The following is an 18933-nucleotide window of genomic DNA, read 5'->3' as shown; positions in this document are numbered from 1 at the left end:
TGGGACGAGCAGTCGTAAAGTCTGTATTCTAGATTGACTGTTGGAAACAGAAGTGAATGTGAATTGTCCCATTTTGCTGGAAAACGAGTGTAAACATTCTATTTTGGGCCGTTTCGGTAAAGGCGGTCAGCTCATCTCCATTGTTTGAATGTCCAACAAAGATTCAATACAAACGTGTGCTCATCAAAAAAAAAAAAGAGTCTCTCCTTGGTAAATATGCACCGAAAAACAAGATTACATCCGGCTCCTGCAATAATTAGACTCATATGAGGGAAATATTGTGGACTGCAGAGAGAATTTTCTTTTAATGAGTCCAGACTGGAGACAATTATTCATTTTGACAAATGTTTATCAAGCCGGCGACCTTCAGCTGTACAGTAAAGTGGGGCACGAGGGACAGCAATAATGATGAGGTGCAACACAATGAAGGAATGAATATAAATAAGCACTTTACAGATGGGGGAAGATTTTGAAAATAACAATTTTACTGCTCGAGTGAATGGAAAAGAAATATGAACGACTCAAAAAACTATAGGATGTGTCCGTAGTTGGCTGTAGTAAAATAAAAATGCATGTAGAAAAGGATTTCAGCAAGGTGGGCCTCTGACACGAATGACATGAATATGTAATAAAAGCTGTTCGCCAGAGTAATGGAAACAAATTTATGCTTCCCTGATGGTGCTTCACTAAAAGAAACCCTGAAATTTGAGGCCACGGTGATTTTAGTTCGTCAAGTGGAGAAACTGAATGCAAGCGACCAAATTAGAAAAAAAAAAAAAAAAAACAATCCCGCAAGGCATTTCTAAGATGTATGAGATACTGCTATCGCAACCGTTAAAGTCCCAGTGACCTTGACCACTTATCTGTGGTCGCCACCGCTGAATTGAATTTTTAAAGGCAAAATGTTATTGTGTTGGTGTGAGTGGGTTTCTCATTAGGACAGATTAACAAACCAAAAACTATCTTAACAAAATGAAACACACACACAATCAGATCTTATTTACGGACTTCTTCTCTTTTCGCTCCCTCAACAAACTTCCGACACCTCTCCGTCAAATCCAGCGTTCATTTTCGCAGCCGTTTGATTGATGCGGCTGGATCGGATGCCCTCGCTCCTCATCTGCATCAATAAACCTCTTCTGATAGACGGTAACAAACGAAGCTCGGAAGCAGCGTTATTGATTCTCCGTTGGCGAGCCATCATAATTCTGTCCCTGTCAAACTCAACCTCTTGTCTGCTTTGCTCGTTTTCTTGCTTTTAAAACATCAGCTTCGGGGACAAACTGTTCACTCGCTGCCTGACATATCCCGCCCAGAAAAAGGTGATATAACGAGTGTGATAATGAGTGTTATTCACTCCGCTTGTCAGTGATCATCATGTTCCAGTTGCTGAAGGTCTGTGGGTAAAGTGCAGCCATTTATAGTCATGATCTCTTCTGGCTTTTTGATTGATTTTTTTTTTTTTTTTTTTAGCACTTTGGTTTGTTATAACCTGAATTTCACACATTTATCTTATTGAGATAGAAAATTAAATGAAATTAACATTTAATATTATTAGCCTTTCTATGCGGAGAGGTCTGGTAATAGTTCTTTATTGCATACATTTATCAGAGTTTTCACAGCACCTCAGAGTTGCCTTAAAGTAATTGCACCAGAGAGTTTTCTTTCAGTTTATTACCTTGTATTCCCATTAAAAAAATGATTAAAACTCCTTTCTTTGGTTACCTCTACCGCCAGCGGGGGCAGAAATGAAGGTGAACAGATGATGTCTTTCTTGAGCAGTTTTCATTTTGGGATTAAGTTGCATAAAGTACATTTTCAGAGGGATACATTCAGACCAGAGCCATTATAATACGTCCTAAAATAACCGCCTTTCTGCGACATCAAATAAAAGAGATGCTGCATTAGGTTTAACGTTTCTGTGTGGCAGATTGGCGCCGGTGGTTACGTTCATTCTCATTCCGTTTGAGTCTTGTTCTCTGCGACGCCGGGCGCCGTTTTCCACGCTGAAGAGCTCTGAATGGCGCAGTCAGCAGGTGGTCCTCGTTCCTCATCTCAACCAATTATGCAGACGGAGAGTGCCATTCAGGCCCGGCCGTTCACAAGTTCCCCTCCTTTCTCTCCGCTCTCCCGGACGAGTCTGCGGCGTCAGCCGAGCCTCACATCTATCTGGCTCTTGGCGCGGGAGCCAGATTATCTGCTGACATGATAGCTCAGTATGAAAAAAGGACTAAGCTCTCCAAAACAACGCGGCTTCGTGACAAACACTCATAAAGCCGGCAGTTTGAGGTGCGGTGGGCGTCTTTGTGGTGGACTGTGGTGTTTTCAGAGTGGAGATTCCTTTCAGGGAGGAAGCGTGTCACTTTTTGACACTTTGAGAGGTGAGTGCCTGTAATGTGCTGAAAGCTTAAATCATTGATTTGACAAGGTGTTACTGCGGCTACTGTCATTGATGGATTATTGAAGAGGCCGACTGGGCATTGACCCGAGGGCCACCCGACCCTTTGAGGTGGGTTGGACACATCTGGCTGAAAATCAACCAGAAAAAAGCATAAAAACTGACGATGAAAAACCCACAAGAAACCATTAAATGTTATTTTTCAGTTCCGTTCTTTTTCTTCTCGTGAGAGAAGAGGTGGGGAGGCCATCTCCATGTCTGTGCCCCGGAGCGTCTCTCATAATTCATTGATGCCTCGAGCCGCTCTCAGAAGAATGAAGCCGGCAGAGTTTTTTACGTTAATGTGGATCATCAAAACCAACCGCATCAGTGTGGTATTGATTTGCTTATCTAAAACCAGCATGAAGGGAGTCATCTGAACTTCCTGGTCTCAATTAACTTCACTCGCACAGTGACGGTGTGTCTGTCACTCAGTGATTTGACTCTATTCCATTTTCTGAACTGTAATGAAGCTAAACCGGGATCACCCGTACAGGCTCTCCTTCATTTCACTTCCCTGCTGACCCCTGACCGCCGGCCTGAGCCGTCCTGAGCCGTCCTGATTCCCACACTCCTGCCGGCCGTAAATGATCGCTCTCTAAACAGGAGGCCGAATGCCTTATTATTAACTCCCTGATGTATCTCAGGATTCATTTATACACATAAATCTTCTGCTGACAATGTTCTAAATCAGCAGGGACCTTCTCCGACTCTCCCGCTGTCGCGCCCCCCGAGTGAATATTTTATCAGGGCGTCGACTCTGCATCGTAATGTATAAGTGTAGGTTGGAGCTCTCCTGAAATATAGAGAAGAGGTTGTAACACACTGTTACTCGAGATTTGCCGGTTAACATACCCTGTGACCTTCTGCCCTGCTGTCGTGTGTAAATTTAATGAGATGTGATATGAAGCAGCGTAAATCTATGAAAAAAAAAAAAAAAAAAAAAAGACTTAAAAATGAGTCTGCACAGATCTGCGTGCGCTTTGCATGTGCAGCTTGTCGTCGCTTGGCTTGTATCATAACATTTGAGTGGAGCCGCAGCACCGAGCGCAGGTCTGATTGCATGTCATGCTTCATTATTGGGATTTTTCTACTGTACAAATCCTCATTATCTCCCGTTAGTTGGTTGGAACAGGCTCACACCGCAGCGCAGGTGCATCTATACATCTATAGAGTAGATATATTTAAAACAGCAATGTGTGTTTATGGTGAAACTAATGCGACCGTAGCGTTCTCAAAAAGGGAACCACGGTGGAGAAGTGGGTGATTTACATTTTTTTCCTAACATCAGAAGTAGTTGTCCACATTTTTCACATTGTGGCCGTGTTGATGCGTCTGAACAGTGATTCACATGTCCTCCTAATACTGGATTTCCATGTTCATTGCTCTCCTGCCCCACGAGGTCACCAGGAGAGTTGAAGGAAAGGTCAGCCGCGCTCGGTTTAGTAGGACAGTGGACAGGCTGAAAAGGCCACATAGGATTTGACCTTTACTGATGAGCATCATTGGCTGGCGTGGAAGACGTGGCAGGAACACCTCTCTCTATATGATTTCAGAGCTGCTGTACTCGCAGAGACGTGAGTGAGGAGCAACACAAAATAAAACATTAATGCTTCAAGTTTCCTTTAAGACACACATACAAGATTTCCCTTTCATAATGCAGAGAGTTTCCCTGAAGTGATTTTCAGCCTTCACTGAGGAGTCCTCCCAGCGGGATTTCTAGATAGGTAGTTGTTTGAAACCCTTTTCACTGAAGAGGAAGATAAAGGGTTAATTTGGAATTCACCTTCAGATCATTTATAATTGATTGGCACTTTCCATATAGCCTCTGTGCAGCTTGTCTGAAAAAAAAAAAAAAAAAACAAGCTTTAATGGTGGTGAATTGAAGTGATTGGTCTGACATTCAATTAGCACAATCATGTGGATTTCCAGCAACCGACATCCGGTTTGTTTACTTTGCTGAGTAAAGGCTCCAGACACCATCCACGTTCCGATTATCATCCATCATCCAGCACCGATCAGACAGCCTCTGCTGTTTTGTACGCGGCAACAGCAGTGATAGAAATCTCCAGCATCCAGATGAACAAGGAGTCTTGAAGCAGATGGCGACGGAGATCTGAAGTAAACGATGTGACGTCCATCTGGGATCATGTGAGGGGAGAAGATACTGAGACCAGTGAAATCCATAAAGGAGCTGTGGCAACTTGAGACGCTTAGAAATGACCTGAGATGACCTTAAAATACTGTATCAACTGAGCGCAAATCTCACTTCAATCATTTATCTCATTTATCAAATGGTTTCAGATAAATAAGTGTGTTTGTTTTCCAAACCGTCCTTGCTTTGCCTCTCAACATTCTTTCTTTTGTTTCGATAAATAAACAGATTCAGTAACGAACGCCTGACATTTAGACGCAATTTCGACTAATGTGGCGGATATGTTATTTCTCACAAACATTCATAGTGTAAAATAGGGCATAATTATACATCAGCAAGCCGAGCAGACAGCTGTTAGGCTCAATATGCAAGTTTACAGACGCGGGGATTTCAGGCTGCAGTGTGAGTTATCAAGTTCCAGCTGAGCACAAGTAAATATTGGTGCCTTTTTTTTTTTCCCTTCGATAGACAAATGAGTGTATTTCAGGCATACTGATCAGTATTGAAGCTGCAAAAAGTTTTAAATATTTCAATAACTTCAGTTGTGACATCTGTGTAGAATAAAAACAATAAAAACATCTGAGCTTTCAAAATATTCTAACCTCTGGAGCTGTGTTTGAATTTATGCAAGTCATCCATCCATCCATACTTGTATCTTGTATTCTGTATTTTTATTGTTTCCACTTTGCTTTATTGGTTTTTGTTTGGCCTGTTTGAGTTACATTAGCTGAGGCCAGATACATGATATCAGCCAGAAACTGGTTTTTGTATTTAATGATGAGAAAAGCCAGTTATAGTCTTAATTTTATGATTAACAACAGCTTCCCAGTTTCACTCAGAAACCCATCCCTTCATTTGGAGCCTGTATTTGAACTGTGAATAAGAAAACACACAGACTCCATGAAGAACTTATTTGTTTTGCCCCGTGTCTTGAAGCAACTGTCAACACAACTTGTCTTTTTTATGCTCATCGATTGGTGATTCTGTCGTCTGTCAATACCGGTGGGAGTTCAAATATTACCTGCGATGTCAATGACAATCAGACCTAAATCCTCAGTGCTTGATTGCAATTTCATTCTGGAGTTTTCTTCTAAAGAGTGTAACTCAACATCCTTAAGGGCTTCTGTGTGACGCCTTGATTAAATACTTGACTGAATTCTCTGGAGAGTTTCCTGCGACGATCAATTCTAAGAGACAACAACAGAAATGTCCGGCTGCTGCGGTGCACTTAATTCCAGTGTGTTGCGATTTCTTGATGGTGCCAGCTTTGCCCTACAGTGTGGCAGCTTCTCTGTCCTCTCTGAAAAGCTGAGGAACAGTTAGTTTCTCTGTTTTGCAGGTCAGGCGATACGAAAAGAAATGAGACACATGGGACAAAGAAATGAGAGTTGACAGCAGACAGAGTGAGAAAGCAACCAGTACAGCAAATTAATTCTTTAGAGGGTGAATGTGGAGCAGGGAATAAAATATCTGAGGCTCTTATGTAGTTTTCCTTTCATTTCGAGGTAGCCGTTAGCAGAGAATAAGTCAGTGTGAAGATGAAGGAACCTCAACAGTCGATTTTCTTGTAAGTCTCACCACACGCCTGCTGCTCTGTTGGGAGTCCACTGGACAGGAAAGGTGGCGTTCACATGCTGGGTTTCCCTGAAAAACCTCTCCTGAACACAAATGAAACGGACATTTTAGTTCCAGTCAGTAATGGTGTATATTACATACATTACATCTTACACTGAGTCAGATGTTGGAGCTGATGAATATGTAAATATCCAGCTGCTCCGGCCCTCGTCCTACACCCACAGCGACTCATGCTGGCCCTGTCCTCTTAAGTGCATAACCATGTGTCACACAAGCCCGTGTCATTTCAGAGAAACCAAGCTGATTGGCTGTGGTCTCTCATGGCTGGAGACGGCCTGTTGGGCTTCGCTTCGATCCTGCAGCGGCTGCCTGTTTGATGCCAGCGGACGCAGGGGGGCACGTTGGCGGCCGTCGCCCGCCCTTCATAACCGAGCAGAGTCTCGAACTAGCGTGAAGACCCCCCCCTGCTGTGTCTGTCGCAAAAATTGAAGCCGACACGAAGACACGGCGAGTGTCGAAGTGATTCCCCCTTCTGCATCTCCGGGACATCTGGCTGCACGGCTCATATATGAACACCGTATAGACACGCCGTCTGATCGAATCCAGCGGCTCACAGCAGCTGCTAGCGGAGAGCTAATGTTATCACTGTCTCCATGTGCAGACAAAGATTCCTCTTGAGGGATCGCGTAATGAAATAAATACTTAGACTGCATTTATTTTTAGCCGCAGGATAAAAAAAAGAGTTTTTTCGGCCTCAAGTAAACTTGCAGCAAATTCAATCATTCCTGTCACTGCGTGGATAGATAGTGGAAAAGAAGCCTGTGAATCTGGGTTAAAGTATTAAAAGTGCCCAAACACTTTCATCTTCAATCATCAACCACTTAATGGAAGAAGTTTCTGATTAACAGTTAGTTTTGATAATTACTTTCTGATAAGCAGATGATTCTCATACAAGCGCATCCCCGACCAAGATACTGGGAAAAATACAACAAAACGCCACTGTTCAGGGGATGAAAAGACGCACTGTCAGCATAAACGTCAATCTCTGTTCAGTTAAATAACTTGATGAAATGAAGAAGCCTTTAAGAGATTTCCACAGACATCCCAGGCCTCTGCTTTTGAGAGGAGCTCCGTGATTGATGCCGCCGCCGTGACAGATGTGCTGACGTGAATTGAGTTTGAAGGCAATTTCCTTGCATCTTGATTGAATTAAGACATAGATGTCTTAGTGGCTCAGTCATGGACGCGATGACTTCAGCCAATAGGGCGGCGGTCGGATGTGGCCTCCTTCACCCTGAAACGTCTCCCCAGCTATTGAGAGGACGACGAGGGCGAACCCACTGAAGCCCTGCCCGAACTCTGGCGCCGGTCCAGTGTTTCGGCGCCGCTGATGAAAAGCCTGTCAGGCGGCCGCGCGTCGACACAAATCTCTGCCGCTGTCCGTGTCTGTTCGCCACAAATCTGAAGCCCGCCTCGGTTACTCACCGGCCCCCGCCGACTCCGGGCGCTTACCGGAGAAACGACTCCCGCGTTGTCATCAATAAGGCGGACGAGAGAGCGCGCGGATGCAAACTAGGACAACTGCACTTGCTTCTCAAGTACCTTCATCTGCACAACTAAAGTCATTTGAAATGCATTACATGGGGCTGCTGCATGCCCAAGTCCAATCAGCAGCGCTCCACCTGCTTCCTGTAATGTTACACCACCCGCAAGACGCCGCTGACACTATATAATTCACTGTATGAATGCATGTGTGAAGGTACTTAAATAAATCTTCGTTGCTGTTGGGTGAATTGCTTACTTCCTGTCTCTTCAGGGTTACTGAATAAATTGCGGTTTGCAGACCGTGACCTAAATGTTTTCTTGTAGTTATGCGTCTTGTGCTTTTCAGAGGCAATCTGCCAAACGAGCCACACCGCTCATCTGACCGCTTTTAAAGTTGGGACACTCCCTTTGCACTCCCTCTCCGCTCCCTTCAGCACAGACACACGAAGGCTTGAACCTACATTAGTACCATGACCTGTAGCATCTGCCGTCCTATGTTTTCAATCTGAAACAACAAATAGGACATCCTTAGATAATGAGATCCGGTTTGCTTCAACACGATCCTAATCACAGTCTAATCAGCGCTGCTGTAGTTCTGAATTAATTCTCACAATCGGGCATCAAGTGTCTCCTGTCAATGGACTCTTTCTCAACACCCTTTGGATCTCCTGGAATTCCTATTATTCAGGTCATTAGGATTTCGTAGTGTATATGTCGTGAGTGATGATAAGACTGGTGTAATTTTGTACGTCTACGACTTCAATATCTTCAAATTAGGTTTCTTTATGCGTGGACTTGTTGGTGACCCTGAGTCACAGGATGGAGCGGTGTGGGAATCGCCTCGAGGTGGAGGTAAAGTGAGATTGTCTGTCTCTCTGTGTTTGCTCAGTTCTGGACTGTTGACCTGACCAGGACAGACTGCGGTTCAGTCTGAAGTTAAATAAAGCTGCATGGAAGATGGATAAATCTGCACTCATGTTTTTTCAGAATTTTACTGCAGTCATTCAAACAATTAAGCATGTTTTAGGACTCATTTTTTTGTTATTTATTGTAATATTCTGAATATCTGTTGGATAACAGCATAAATAAGTACAAAACCGACTAAAATCACAGATTTTATCCTTTCTAGCTGCAGATTTCTGTAAATGATTATTTACATGCAGGTCAGAATATATTTCTCCAAGTGGATCGATAAAGATTGCTTCTTTAATTTTCCTTCTAACAATAACAGCATCGATCAAAATGCTGCTCTTCTTCTCGGTTAACGTGTTGACAGTCACTTTTCATCCTCGATAACTGGTTGTCCAAAAGAGACGAGCTGCAGACGGCACAGGCACTTTTCTTAAAAAGCAGACTCCGAAAAAAGAAATTGCTGGATGCTGTGTGTTTTTCTCTGGGTTGTATGAGCTTCCCTCCGCTTCGAGAACAACTCAATGCGATGCCTTGACTCGGATGAAGATGCTTCGTGCACACGGGCCTTTACTTGACGTCGACATCATGAGAATACAGTGATTCCCTGGAGCAAAATTCTATTCTGCCTTCCCACGGATATGAACTTATTCTTATGTTATCAGCGTATCGAGACTTGCTCTTTTTCCACAACTTCTGGCCTAAAAGTTAAGAAAGCGGTTAATCAAATGGATTCTAGTGTAATGCATTCAGTTTGTGGAAGCATCCAGTGCCAGATGGGCTCAAAATCCACTGACATTGATTAAACTTTGCACAAACAGAGAAGAAATGTGCTTCATGGATGGTTTATTTGTCATAACGTTTCTTAGCAATAAATCCCACACTGCATGTTTTTTGTTTTTCCTGTTTTAAAAGGTGCTATAATACGTCGTCTAACTCCTTGACTTTGTGGGGAACTTTAGTTTTATGATGCAAAATCCCCAAAGCAAAATACGTTGTTGTCTGTGAGCAAAGAGCAGCTAATATTCAGAATGAAAGAAGAGCATGTGACATGTGTCGATCATCGGAATGTCGGTGTGACGATGTTTTTGTTGGAGGTGCAGCCTCACAAAGCTTCCCGTGACCTCCAGAAAGTCTTTCTTCCACCTCATTTATTCCACATTCCAAGTCCCTGTTTGAAAACCACAAATTGATCCGTGTTTTCCTTCTTTTTTGTCAGCAGGTGACACTGATTGCCACTTGTCACCCCCCCCTGTCACTGATTGTTACCGTGGAAACGCGGCTCTTAGCCACCCTGAGAGAGGACACATTATATCTTAGGCCTAAAAAGAAAAATCACTATTCATTTTGTGACGCTGCAGGCACCTCACAGATGAATAAACCTAAAAATAAAACTGTGGTCCGGGCTGAGTACGTCAGTGAAACAACATTAAAAGTAGAAACTGCACGGTCGGTCACTGACGCCGTCTTTTTCCGGGTGATCCGGGAGTGTTCCGGCTATTTCCAGACGCCGTTGTGTCTCTGGTGATTCAAGACATTGTTTCCCCGTGCGGCTCTGCACGCTGATGATGCTGCTGGGTGCTGCTCACGCTGGAGCCAGCTGGGTCGGGTGAGCTGTTGCTGGAGACGCGGAGGTCAGACGCACAGTTCGCTGCGGGGACAAAAGCAACAGCTGGGCAAAAGAGGATACCGCCTGCAGCTGAAGAAAGGCCAGGCGCCCCTCCGCCTCGCCGCTGAGTGCACTCCAGAATGCACATGTGTGCACATGCCGCACTTGATGCGCGGTTTTTGTCTCCATTGCGTGTGGTTATTTATGTTTTCGACGAGATCCCCATTTACTTGTGCAACTTGTACACCGGCAGCTACATACGTTCTGGCTTTGTAAACGAGGCGACAGCCGCCGGTCGGAGGATGCATCAGGTGCTCATTAAGTCTGCAGCAGCAGCTCAGTCTCCACTGATTCAACTGACAAAATTAACAGCCAAGGAAGAAAGAGAGAGAGAGGGATGGTAGCCGGGGTGGACGGAGCCCAGGGGAGCTGTGAAAAAGCAGAAGGTTCAAAAAAAAAAAAAAAAATCAACATTTAAAGCCCAACGATGTCAAAAGAGAAGCAAGCGGCAGCAGAGAACACGATTTATCTTCTGTGATGAAGGCTTCTGGGAAAAGGAGACTGTTTTAGCATTTAGTGATTGACTGGGATTGCTCTTCTGCTGTTCAGATGGCTGTAGAAACACACACGCACACACGCACATACACACGCGGTTCTTTCAATTGAGCCAAAGGATTGGGCGAGTGGTATAGGAGGAATTGTGTGCTATGAAAGTCATTTATTTGTGCTCATCGATTAAACATTGTTCCACCGGGGTCTTTCAATCTGCAGATTTAATTAAGAAGTTTCATGGGACTAACAGGCGGCAGGGACCTGCAGCCGGGGGAGCAGATTAAGGCGGCGAGAAGAAGCAGAATATGAAAGAAAAGCGAGGTGTTAAAGAAGAAAAAGACAATTGGCGATTAGAAATGGACGAGGCCTCAGGCAACAGAGGAAGAGACATGTGAGGATTTATAAAACAGAGTGGGAGAAAGAACCACTCACAGGTAGGTGTGCACGTTCAGATAGAGTGTGTTCACATTTCCCATTATGGAGAAGAAGAACATGCAAACTCTGGCTCTGTTGGAATGAAACCATGCAGTGTACCTCCGCTTACATTTCATTGTAAAAACATTTACCGATGATGTCCACAGAGCGCTTTTTAACCGTCCACCCACAGTCGGAAACGTGGAGGTGATTCATGTGCTTTTTATACCGGCCGTCCACTCAAAGCACTTCCTGCCAACCGAGCTTCTTTCAAAACCAGTCATTGCTAGTAATTTCAATGCCATCTAAATGTAAATATATAAACAACTTGTCTCCCTAAGTGCGTTTGAGACAGAGCCGAAAGGTTGATAACAATAACATGGGTATATGACGAGCAGTAAGCAAATTGAGGAAATGGCTAAACTGCTTCAAAATGAGAAAAAAAACAAGCTTCAAATCATTCGGTTTGTTTATCAATTCAAACTGTGGAAATATAAATCTATCCCTGTCCTCATGCTGAGCTTCAAAAACTGAATAGAGCTTCATTTTTAATGTGCAATTTCAACAATATTGCTTTTTTTTTGTGGACATTCTACAAAAATAATGTTGACTTAAACACGGTTCCTCAAAATTGCCTGATGTTCTCCTACTTGAGTCCACCTGTAGAAGAAGGCACGGAGCAGAGCAGTCAACACGGCCTTCAATTACAAGCCCCTGTACGTCGCCGCCGAGCAATCAGTGCATGAGAGGCTGGCAAACGCGAGCGCGGCACACGTGTGATTGCAAAGCAGAATGAGTTGGAGATGAAAGAATTCAGACGTGTCGACTCCAGAGAGCGGCAGAGAAGCGAGGATTTAAAAAAAAAAAAAAAAAAAAAAAAAGAATTGTGGACACCTCAATGGGGCTCCTGGACTCATGGTTCCTATCACATGAGCAGAATCTATCACAAACAAACAAAAGATGTGAGTAATGAGTGTGTGGAGTGTGTGTGTCTGTGTGCAGATCGAGGGGTTCTGCTACTAACAGGTACCTGGGAGAGTGTGATCAGTAAATTAAAAGTGACAAAAGCCTGTAGAAATGGAGGACATGACTCCCAAATAAGCCTCAACTGAAAAAAAAAGGAAAAGATTTCGGCGTTGCAGTGAAAGACACGCCGCAGTCAGAGTGTCAGCAGCAGGAGCAAAGTGTGTAATTAGTGCGTCTCTCTGGCAGTTTAGGTCTAAATGTGATATAATTACACATTATTCGATGCTGCGTGGACTTTGACTTCCGCAAGGTATAAAATAGCTCAGCTCTCGGACCGCGTTCCCGCGGCTTTGTGCCTCACACGCGGGCGCGCCGCTCGCACACATGAACGCACATCGTCTCAATAATCCGCTCGCACGGCGAGTCTCCCTCTGTCGCTTCTGCCAGGGTGGAGGGGAGGGCAGGTCTCGCCTTAATTGCTCACCAGACTGACAGAATAGGGGGAGCCCAGGTGCAAAGGCCGCAGAGCCGCGAAGGTGTGACCGTGCGCAGAATGGATTACTTATGCATGCCGACTCCTGCCACAACCTGGAGTGTGTGTGTCTCTCTAAGAGGAGCAGGGCTTATCTGCAAATTGCACCTTAATCTACATCCTTCCAAATGGATCAAATTATCATTTTGTGACCATAATTTCCTTCAAATCTCCAGGGAAATACAGAATTTAGGGACGTTCCGTCCAGTGAGGTCTCAGTCGGTGAAGTATGAGAGCGATTGATCCTCAAATCAGCCCTTAAAGGTGTGGAGGGCCTTTTTGGTCTCTATCTTTGTCTTTCACTTCCTATCTGCTCATTAACTCCTGGAGGAGCTGCCTGGATGAGTCCGCAGCTGCAGATGAAAACCGCGTGGCAGCACTGTGATGGTAATTCTCAGGTCAGCTGCGTTTGGCCTTTAATCTCCTCCGCTGGAGAAGATCTAACGAAACACTGCAGATCTGAACTTGCACTTTGTGTGTGTACATCGTTCTGTGTGATGTAAGGGTTTTTTCAAAGGCCCATGAAGTGATCCACTTTTTCTAAGAGTTTTAGCCGACTGCTTAAAAGATGCAGGAAATAACCTTTTAGTTCCTCACACCACATTTGGACTTTCTTCTTGGCTACAAATGTCAGATAATTTGCTGCAGGTCGAATCAACTCTCCAAAAAAAGAAAAGAAAAGGAAACCAGCAGATCTCTTCTGTGTGTGTTGATTTTGAAAGTCCTCTGAGACGTCGCCCCTCCTCGTTCTCATTTACCGACCCTCTGCTTCACTAACCATCCGAAGCTAATTATATCTAATCACACTAAATAATGACCGGGAATCATCAGCCCAGGTGATAATTCAGAGTCAGAAAACACATGAAGGATGTTTCCCCCTCGAGGCCTCCATTCCTCCTCTTGTTAACTTCTCATCATAGCAGTGAGGAGAACATTCCACCGGGGACATGAAGCACATGTGCAAATATTAAAGCGTGGCCACAACTTTCAGGACTTTATGAAGTGAACAGAATTACAATTTCCAAAACTTAAAGAGGATTGAAGGTTGAAAGTAAGTGTGAGTGTAGAATCTGAATGGTTTCTACTCAGCGAGGCTACAGGAACCATGTTGGAGCTCAAGCTGTATAAATATCAGCAGGCGAACTGCTGTTGATCCTAGATTGTTTAACAATCCTCGACATTTCCACAAACATGAAACTGCGGCCGACTGCGCTGCCGACGCCTCAGAAGTCTACATATATGAGCATACGTGTGCCTCTTCACATGACTGATATGTGTGTGTGTGTAATCCTGTATGATATGTGTGTGTGTGTCCCCTACTTCTCTACACACCCAGGGCAGCGGCAGCGATATGAAGTAGCTCGCACCCAGTGGGGAGTTTAGCTGCGAGGGCAAAAAATTAATTTCCTGTTTGAGCAAGATAATATTACAGAAACACTTCTCAAGTTCAAACAGTCAGTGTGACGCCAAGAACACTGTTGTATTGAGGAGAAAACACTACTACTGAGAGGCTAATAGACGTTTAAACACTCTTGAAATTGAAAGAAGATGCTGCAGCTGTGTGGTTCCTACTGTAAATGTTCTTATTTTTAGAAACAAAGATAATCCTTTAATTTTGACCTTTGCAAAGAAGCTAGTTACTGCAGGTGAACCGCAACAACAATGTTTTATAGACGTGCTGTGTAGTGACAATGGAGTAACTGTCAAGCAAACATCAGTGATTTTCAGAGGGAAGGATTGTCCTGACCCCTTCATCGCCCCATGATATCCACCTGGCTTGTTCTTTCAATTGTATTGATTTTACTCCACACATGTACAGGCTGCATATGCTGCATGAAGATGGTTATGGATGGTTACAGTCTTGGTAGGAAAGAAAAAAACAATGTGGCTTCAAGCTGTGATGTTCGCGGGGGGTCTGTTGTACAAAGTAATTGTACCAAAGAGCAGCCTGGGATGTAGGGAGATTTATTGAATCCTACCATCAAAACATTGTGTTCTTAAAGCTATGATGTTATCATTGGTTTCCGATGTACTAAACACCGAAGCACTCATGTTGTGTGCAGAGCGCGGCTGTGGTTAGCGGCGTTCTGAGGACTTTGGAGATGCTGTACTGTCAGTTTCAATCTATAACCTCGGACCAATCACGCTTAATCTTCGACACGGCCCCTCTGAGTGCAACATCAGGTTTATGGATGGATTAAACAGAGATAAAAGTGTGTTAATGAGTTCCAGAAGCGCTGAAAGGGGAATTCTGCTAACCTTTGCAGAGCAATTTTACCTGCCAGGCTTTGGATGAACTTAGTGCCAACATTTCCAGCATACAGATACGAGAGTGGCATCGATACAGATGCTGCACTTTAAATCTTACAGGGAGTGAATAAACACCGTGTTGCCGTTGTTTTCAGTTTTTTCTTTTTTCTTTTTCAAATCCATCACAATATGAGGAGCATCGGTCAGGAAAATGATTTTGGTGGACCTGCTGTTTCAGGTGAGAGAGTGTGTCGTTACATGTTGATCTGTCAAGCCGCCCGGACTCATTTCCCGCCGCTGCAGGAGACGCTCCCCCCCCCCGACACACACACACACACACACGACCCTTTCACCCCGAAATTGCTTCAAATTAAGAGTAACGGCAGCATACAATGGACGGAGAGGAGCGGATGATTATCGAGTCCCGGTGACAGCGGTGGGAGGAAAATGAGGTGGGAGGCTGTGGTGAGAGGGGAGGTGGACGGGCCTGAGGCGTGTGGTCACCCCCCGCCTGTAATCAGCATCTTTATCTCTCATCATTAGCTGCTTCTAAACGCTGCAGCCGCCTATCGCATCTGTTTATCCGCCCACAAGAAGAGCTAAAACTTGTGTTTTTACGTCCTTTGTCACCACGTTAGACCATAATCACTAAAGCGAGCGTCCTCTTCCTCTCTCTCTCTCTGTGTCCTCCTCAGGTAGCAGGGGAGTGAACATATATAGGCCAGACCCTCCCCCCCTCCTGCTTTTCACTCATGGATGAACTCCGTTTATGAACCTCCCCACCTGTTTACACACATTGTGTCATTCCTGCCACGTAAACGTCCGTCGGCAGAATAGGAGCTGGCACCTGCTCGTCCATGCAAAGACGCGCACGGATCATAATCGTGCATGAAGTATATAAAAACCCCCCCAGAGGCCGAGTGTGTGTCCACATATGCATACAGTAGATGCACTGTTTGGCTTTTCAATACAAACACGATCTGCATGAAGTGGCAGGCGGAGCCAAGCAAAACAGATTTGCACAGCATATCAGGACTCAGGAGCTGTAAATTCTTGCAGGAATTCTCCTGAGTGTTATCATGGTGTGGCCAAACAGTTAGAATTCAGAGGTGAGTTCTGGCAGATGCAGCTGGCAAAAACTGGATGTTGATTTTCAAGTGAATGTCAAAAATCACTCCAATGAAGCACTTCATTCCAGTTGGAAAACAGTGAATTGGATGCATTTTTACAAGCGAATGACAGAGGATTCATTTAAATCATACGGATCCTGTCTGAGCAGAACACCGGACCGCTGGCCGGTCACCAGACAGGGCACCTTGAAACATCCACAAACATTCAGACCCGCAGTGGAGTCACTGATTAACTCAGACAGGTGTGTCTTCGGATTGCGGGAGGAGGTCAGAGTGTCCAGACGACACCAAACAGTTTGAACAGTGAATGTTTTTGTTTTGGGACAACAGCACTGTACCACTCCGTCTTTTTCTTTTAATATATCATCCATTCACTCAGATTATATTTCTTTTTTTGAATACCGTTATTAAAGTAAAAGCTACATTGACCCCATCTTAAATATCTGAGGCACTCCCGCTGTGCTTTCTGGGAACTTTAAATCTTTCTCATAAGCCCTGATGGCTTTTCTTCTCTTGATCAGCAGTGTGCGCTTTTCATCTTATCCCCGTCAATAAAACAGAAATCTGCCCAGGATTTCTCCACGCAGCCCAAATGGAGCCTCTGCAGCAGAATTCGCCCGTCAATCGCAGCCTTTCAACTTCTGTGCTGCTCCATATTTGGGGCCCCTGTGATTTGCGCTCTCCCCTGCGGTGGCACTTCATCAGGTTAATCCTGACGGAGGACGAGATCTGACAGCTCCTTATACGAGGCGACGCCGAGCTTCACCGGGGAGCTGCAGAAGTTTAAAGACCTCCGATCGCCGGGATGGGGAGATTCCCCGAGGCAGCGGGAGAGCAGCGGCACGTACTGTGAACGCCGTGAAACTTAAGATTGAACACGGACCTCTGCGATTATGGGTGAGTGGCTCGGCCCTGCACCTGCGAGCCCGACGAGAACAGCCAACTTTTTCTAGTTCAGAAGAAAATCTTTATCACTTTCTTGTATTTTTCAAGGACTACAATCTCCAGGATTCTGATAAAACTTTAATTCATCAAAGTACCTTTAATGTGAACACATTTCTTGAAACAATTCACAATAAGATTTTGCAAATGAACAAAGAAAGTTCTGATGATAACAATCAACACACAACTTTGAGAATGAAGTTGAATTTTCCAGAATATCACTCTATTCTGGTCCTTCTTAACTTTCTCATCCAAATCTTACCTTTAATTTCAACATTTCTACTTTATGAATCTTAAAATCAGGACTTCTAATGTAGTGTAGTTGAACGTTTAAAATCTGAACAAATTGCGGTGTGTGTGTGCGTGTGTGTGTGTGTATATGTGTGTGTTTGCTCCGGGTACTGAGTTTGAATCATAACTGCCCCGAGGTTTGACTGTGGCTCTCCGTGTTTGACCTGTGATGACCCTTCGACCCTGCCTGCCCACAGCTCCATGCGACCCCGAGTCTCATCACGTAGCTTAGCAGACGGACCAACATTCAGCTCTTCTCTCTCAGAGCACGTCATCGAACCAACTCTTTCTTTGTGCGAAACCCCTCTGCTGAACATCTCTGATGCATTTGTTGATACTCAGGAAGCTCACTGAGCTTCTGTTGCCTTCCAGACATGTCAACACACAAGACACTCTCCAATGTAAAACCAGATTGCCATGAAATTGGATGAGCATGAATGCGATCCCAGAGCGGTGAACGCCTCTGCGTTTCATGACCCTTTAACCTTTCCTTGAGCAGCTTTTTCCAACACAAATGAAACATTTTTTAGCATCTGGGCTTTTAAATATGCACAGCCATACTATATTCATTTATTTGACCCCTGTAGCAGTTTCACATTGCTGGATGTAATAAACTCTCCAGACCCCGGAGGTCTCTGGATTGGCTCCAGGTCTGAGGACTGATTTCCAGCCATTTACAGTTGTACAATACAGAATGAGCATCTTTGAATTACTGTGAATCACCCTGCGTAATCCAGGCTTTCAAAGGGTGAGGTGGATTAGTGAGATTTTGCCACTGCTTGTTTCTTCGCCCGATCACAACTGCAAACGTGTGTTTATGGATGCGTCAACATCGATCTACCTATTGATCCCGCCGCAGGAGAACAGAGGTTTCTAATGAGGCATGCATTTATCGATGCTATAGCTTATTGATGTCTGCATCATGACGTTGTCACGTCACAATGAGCGCTGATGAATAAAGGCGTGCACGCGTTTGACACGTGGCCACAGTGCAGGTTTTAATGGAAGGAACCAGAGTCGATGCAGCGACACGGCGTCAGGGGAGCCGGTGTTTGCGCTCTAAAATAAAAACAAGAGTGTCTGAGACGTAGGATGAGACGAGCCGACCCCCTCGCCCCTTTTTTCCCCTCCTCCCACTGATCTCCACGATCTGGCTACCATTTTTCCACCCACTGACATCTTTGATCCTCGTTCTTTAGGTTCGTTTCCCCCCCTCCCTCCCTCCCTCCCTCTTTTGGGCTACACTCTGTCATCGCGGTTTATCTTGCTCTCTCAAGATTCATCCTCCACCTTCCAAATCACCATATAATGTATTCAGCCAGCAAAGCTCCTCTGTGATCTTCAAAAAAAAAAAAAACACCTTTTCCTTAAAGCGTTCATACCTAATAGCACCTTTCATGGCGCACATTGATGCAGACACGTCCATACTGAGCCTGGTATAAGTTCCATGTACTTTTATTCACAACACAATGCCGTAAACGCCTGTCTGTGACAGACCCGACCGCCTCAACTTTACAGTCCTGCTGGATGCTTTAGGATCCCAACGCCTCTTTCAGAACAGCCTGCAGGCAGCTTTAAATCACGAAGAGGGTTGCCAAAAAACATGGTCCATTTGAAAAACACTGA

Source organism: Salarias fasciatus, chromosome 9 (genome assembly GCF_902148845.1).
Source record: "Salarias fasciatus chromosome 9, fSalaFa1.1, whole genome shotgun sequence".
In the NCBI taxonomy this organism is placed as follows: Eukaryota; Metazoa; Chordata; class Actinopteri; order Blenniiformes; family Blenniidae; genus Salarias; species Salarias fasciatus.
This window is presented reverse-complemented; position numbering follows the sequence as displayed.